This window comes from Papio anubis, chromosome 4, assembly GCF_008728515.1.
Source record: "Papio anubis isolate 15944 chromosome 4, Panubis1.0, whole genome shotgun sequence".
NCBI classification, from domain to species: Eukaryota; Metazoa; Chordata; class Mammalia; order Primates; family Cercopithecidae; genus Papio; species Papio anubis.
Genome location: NC_044979.1, coordinates 19,136,357 through 19,142,356, shown reverse-complemented (window position 1 = coordinate 19,142,356; position 6,000 = coordinate 19,136,357).

The following is a 6,000-nucleotide window of genomic DNA, read 5'->3' as shown; positions in this document are numbered from 1 at the left end:
ACAAAAAGACAAATACGGTTTGATTCCACTTATGCGAGGTCCCTAGAGTAGTCAAATTCACAGAGACAGAAAAGAGAAGGGTGGTTGCCAAGAGAGTCGGAGAAGGGGAGACGGGGAATTGTTTAACGGGGACGGAGTTTCAGTTTTACAAGATGAAAGGGTTTAGGAGATGGTGACGGTTGCACAGCAATATGAAAATACTGAAGGAATGCCACTAAAATGTATGCTTGAAAATGATTCAGATGGTAAATTTTATGTTCTGTGTATTTTATCACAATTTACAAACAACAACAACAGCACACAGAAGGGAGAAAATGCAGCTTTATTAAGAAAGGCCCTTTCTGTCCAGCGATGCTGCCTTAGAACAGTGGAATTATCTGCAGTGCGCTAAATCTACTGTGAGCAAAGCCTGGGAGGCAGAAAACACAGCAAGAGAGAAGGATGGAATTTAGGAGAATAAGGATGATAACATTTCAGCTTGTCTTATAAATGTTTTACAGCCGGGAGCTGTAGCTCACGCCTGTAATCCCAGCACTTGTGAGGCTGAGGCAGGCGGATCACAAGATCAGGAGATCGAGACCATCCTGGCTAACGTGGTGAAACCCCGTCTCTACTTAAAATACAAAAAATTAGCCGGGCATGGTGGCGGGCGCCTGTAGTCCCAGCTACTCCGGAGGCTGAGGCAGAAGAATCGCTTGAGCCCAGGAGGTAGAGCTTGCAGTGAGCCGAGATCGTGCCACTGCACTCCAGCCTGGATGACAGAGCGAGACTCTGCCAAAAAACCAAAACCAAACACAAAAAAAGCTTTTACATATATGACCTCATCTATTTCTTATAACACCCCATGAAGCTGGTACTGTTCTACAGCTGAGGAAAATAAAGTCATGGGAAGCTAAATGAATCCATCCTGATGCAGTAAGCGACAGAGCCAGGCTGTGCCCCAGTCAGTCTGGGTCAGGCCTGAGCTTCTAACCTTTGCTCCATGTGGGTTCTGCAACACCTGGGCTCTTCTTCTTTGTCTCCGTCTCCTTCCCCTTCTCTTTTTTCCTCTCCCTCTCCCTCTTCTTGTTCTTTTTTTTTTTTTTTTTTTGAGATGGAGTCTCACTCTGTCGCCCAGGCTGGAGTACAGTGGTGAGATCTTGGCTCACTGCAGACTCCACCTCCTGGGTTCAAACAATTCTCGTCCCTCAGCCTCCTGAGTAGCTGGAACTACAGGTGCATCACCCCTGCACCTGGCTAAGTTTTGTATTTTTAGTAGAGGCGGGGTTTTGCCATGTTGGCCAGGTTGGTCTCGAACTCCTGACCTCAAGTGATCCACCCACCTCGGCTTTCCAAAGCGCTGAGATTACAGGCGTGAGCCACTGCGCCCAGCCCCTTCTGCTTCTTCTAAACACCTCCTTACCAGTACCTCAAGGCAGAGACCAAGATGGGGATCCTTAGCGGTTGATCAGAGCACTGAGGCCTGATTCAAGACATGGAAGGTTCCAGGGCGGATCCTGGAATCAAACACTGCCCCTTGGCAAGATCTCTGGCTTTGTGACGGCTCCACAGCATTGACTGGAAGCAAAAGCCAGAGTAGCCCTGAAATCCTAAGGGAATTGTGCCGGCAGAGGAACTGGCATTTGGTTCACAAAGGCTGGGGTTTGCTAACCTCACAGGTAATCTCCAAGCCCTGTTGCACCAGCGAGGAGCAGGCTGTGCCTCTGGCTCTGCAGACAAGACATGTCACCTTGCCGATCCTCAGGAGATCTTTCCTTCATTCCCACACCCTTTAAATCCTGCAGACTCTTCCTTCTCTAGAAAAATCGTTGGAGCAGCTGAGGGAAACATTCGACCATGAGAAATTATCTGCTGATTCAAACCACTTGATGTGCATGGATCCAAGAACTCACCCAGCCAAGGCTCACTTCCTGGGCTATAATATCACTGATGACATTTCCCACAGTTAACTCTGGGATCTGAACAGCTCTTGGCCCAAGTCCTCTGATGAGCCCCGCTCTTTCTGCTTTGAGTGATCTATTTGTGTCCCCTACTTGGGGTTGCACATGGAGGCTGTGTATCAGCGTTGGGCTGGGGGTGGAAAGGCTTCTGTGTCTTCACCTGGCCTGGGAGGAGGATGATAACAATGAGTTGAGGAAGAGTTCCATCACCGGGAACCCATGGCAAAGGCAGGACCCAGGAGTGGTCCTTAACTGCCGGGGAGACTTGTTCTAGCAAGAAGAGCCAGCATCCAGAGGGAAGCAGAGGTAGGCTTTACAGAGGCATGGGCTTGCACCCGTGCAGAGGCATTTCGTCAATAGACGGCAGCACCCACCGCTACTCCACAGAAAGGACAGTGTTCACCTGAACCCCAGGAAGAAGGGCCTTGAAGCCTCCATGGCTCCAAGCAGAGCAGTAGGTCATATAGTGATACTCACATGGTCTTGGCAATGGGAATTTGATTGTTTTTTAAATTGTTTTATTATAAACTGACAAATTATATATATATATATTTTTTTTTTTTTTTGAGACAGAGTCTCGCTCTGTCGCCCAGGCCGGAGTGCAGTGGTGCGATCTCCTCAGCCTCCTGAGTAGCTGGGACTACAGGCACCTGCCACCACACCTGGCTAATTTTTGTATTTTTAGTAGATACAGGATTTCACCATATTGGCCAGGCTGGAATTTTTTTAATTAAAAAAAATTTTTTTTAGCAATAAGTTCTTGCTCTGTTGCCAAGGCTGGAGTGCAGTGGCACAGTCATAGCTCACTGCAGCCTCGACTCCTGGGCTCAAGCAATCCTCCCACCTCAGCCTCCCGAGTAGCTGGGACCATAGGCAGTGCCACCACACCCGGGTAATTTTAAAATTTTTTTTAGAGATGGTGTCTTGCTATGTTGCCCAGGCTGGTCTGAAACTGCTGGTCTCAAGTGATTCTCCTGCCTTGGCCTACCAATGTGCTGGGATTACAGACGTGAGCCACTGCGCTTGGCCTATAATTGTATATATTTATGGATACAAAGTGATATTATATGTATACAATGTAGAATAATTAACTCAAACTAATTAACACATCCATCACCTCAAATACTTACTTTTTTTGTGGTGAGAACATTTGAAATATACAATACTGTACATTATTATTAACTATAGTCACTACGCTGTGCACTAGATCTCAAAAATCTTATTTCTCCTAAGGGAAACTTTGTGCCCTTTGACCAGCAACTCTCTGTGTCCCCCACTCCCCGTGGATTGGATTGTTAGTCAAGAATAGAGTGAGGAAGGAGAACGTGTCAAAATACGATCATGTAACAAAACGTCTTCCACTTCCAGTACTTAGTGTTTCTGCTCTTTGTTTTGGTTTCACAATTTGTTTTACTTGATTAACTTATTAAAATGTAGTGAATATTTATTTATTTATTTAGAGACAGAGTCTTGCTTTGTCGCCCGGGTTGGAGTGCAGTGGTGCAATCTCGGCTCACTGCAATCTCCGCCTCCTGGGTTCAATATATTTGTTATTATAAGTCACCTCTTCCTAGTCCTTTCTCCCAAGAACTAAGTCCTCCCTGGTGTCCCACAGTAACGTGAAGATAAGGGCAACCTGGTTGCAGATCTTAGGTGGCTTCATTAATTTCTGACATGTGGCAGGCTGGGGGGACGGGTATGTGATTTCTCAAGCCCAGGCCAAAGGAATAGACTGAGAAACCTATAACCCACTTATGGCTAAGTTCTCATTCATATGCAAATACCTTTTCCAGCATCCTCCCCATTCTGTGCCTCCTCATCGCCCCAACAGCATCTTGCGCTCTATGGGGCCGCTGCCACCCTGCCTTTGAATGTGTTGCTTAAATCAGGGATTGTGACCTGGCAGCTCAGGAGCTGAATCCATCCTGCAGATGCATTTTGCTTTGTTTGGGCTCAAAACAACATTTTATATTAAAAATCTGAATTATTTGCCGGCATTCAAACTTGCAGTTTCATGTAACAACTCAGATTCCCAGCTCCTTTGGGAAACTGGAAAGTTCTGGTAATAGTGGGGCAGTGATTTTAATGACCTGCTGACATGAGCAGAGGTTGGGGGACTTACTCCTTCCTGTAAAATGTCTAGGGAGATTTCACTTGCAACGCTGTCCCCTACCTGGTCCAGTAAACACCAACATTCCAGAAATGCTCAAGGACCCATTGGGAAAAGACAAAGGATTCAGGTCTAAGCACCACACTCTGGCAGGTGGCAGGATAATTTATTGATATAAAAGTTTTTGGAGAAAAAGGCGGGTGGGGAGGCCGAGGTGGGTGAATAACTTGAGGCCAGGAGTTTGAGACCAGCCTGGTGAAATCCTGTCTCTACTAAAAATAACAAAAACTAGCTGGGCATGGTGGTACATGCCTATAGTCCCAGCTACTTGGGAGGCTGAGTCAGGAAAATCACTTTAACCTGGGAAATGGAGGCTGCACTGAGCCAAGATCATGCCACTGCACTCCAGCCTGGGCAACAGAGTGAGACTCTGTCAAAAAAAAAAAAAAAAAAAAGAATGAGGAGTCCTCAAAACTGGCTGAGAAGAAAAGGAATAAAGAACTGACCCATGCTATGACATGTGACCCTTGAAAACATTATGCTCAGTGACAGAAGCCAGTCTCAGGAGACCATGAATTGTACAATTCCATTTATATAAGATGTCCAATATAGGCAAATTCATAGAGACAGAAAGTAGGTTAGTGGTTACTTATAAGTAGTAAATGAAAAATAGTAATACAGAAAAAGGAAAGAAAGTAGATTAGTGGTTGCCAGGGGCCGGGGGTGAGGTGAAATGGAGAGGGGCTGATTGGCGGGCGCAGGATTTCCTTATGGGGTGTGAGCATGTTCTGGAATCAGACAGTGGTGAGGGTTGTGAATATACTAAAAGTCTGAATTGTGGGCTTTAAAATGGTTAAAATAGTGAATTTTATGTTATTTAGATTTTAGTTCAATAAATTTTAAAGAAATCTTTGACGGAATTTTCTTTTCTTTTTTTTCTTTTTTTGACACGGAGTCTCATCCACTCTGTTGCCCAGGCTGGAGTGCAGTGGCAAGATCTCCGCTCACTGCAACCTCTGCCTCCCAGGTTCAAGCAATTCTTCTGCCTCAGACTCCTGAGTAGCTGGGACTACTGGCGTGCGCCACTACACCCAGTTAATTTTTGTATTTTCAGTAGAGATGGGATTTCACCATGTTGGCCAGGCTGGTATCGAACTCCTGGGCTCAAGTGATCCACCTGCCTCAGCCTCCCGAAGTGCTGGGATTACAGGCATGAGCCATTGCACCCAGCCTGGTGGAATTTTCTACCCCCATAATGGGATGGTGACCTGAAGTTACAATTCAGTTGACTTAAAAGAAGGAAAGAACATGTCATTATTTTTTTCAACCTCTGAATTTGTGGGCCAGGAGTCACACCTATTCCATAACTCTAAGAAAAGGAGATGGAGTCAATATCCTGAGACACAGGGGAAGGCAGGACAGAGCCATTCAGAGATGGGGACATACACTTTGTTAGACAGTAGTAAACAAACAAACAAACAAACAAAAACCCTGCCCAGAAGACCAAGGGAAGACTGGTGCTGGCCAGGCTGCATTTGAAATCTTCCCAGACCTCTACTTAAACTCACTCTAAGTCTGATCAAGTTTCCTGTTGGGCCTCCTTGACAGCACGTGGAAGTTCACATGCTGGGGTTCCCTGGGGAATTGTAGGTGTCCACTGTAAGAGTCTATAAATCTGAGGGAGTTTGAAAGCAGACGAGTTACTACTTGCTACACCCTCGTGGGACAAAACTGGGTCCCGAGAGGTAAGCAGTACATCCCCTGCTTGCTCCTGGGAGTTCAGCTGGTGCAGCCTGTCACCCAAGCTCCTCAAGGAGGGCCGTCTTAGAAACTCTACAGTCGCTCAGGGATAGAGGGCAGGTTTTTTTTTTTTTTTTCTGACGGAGTCTTGCTCTATCGCCCAGGCTGGAGTGCAGTGGCACGATCTCCACTCACTGCAAGCTCTGCCTC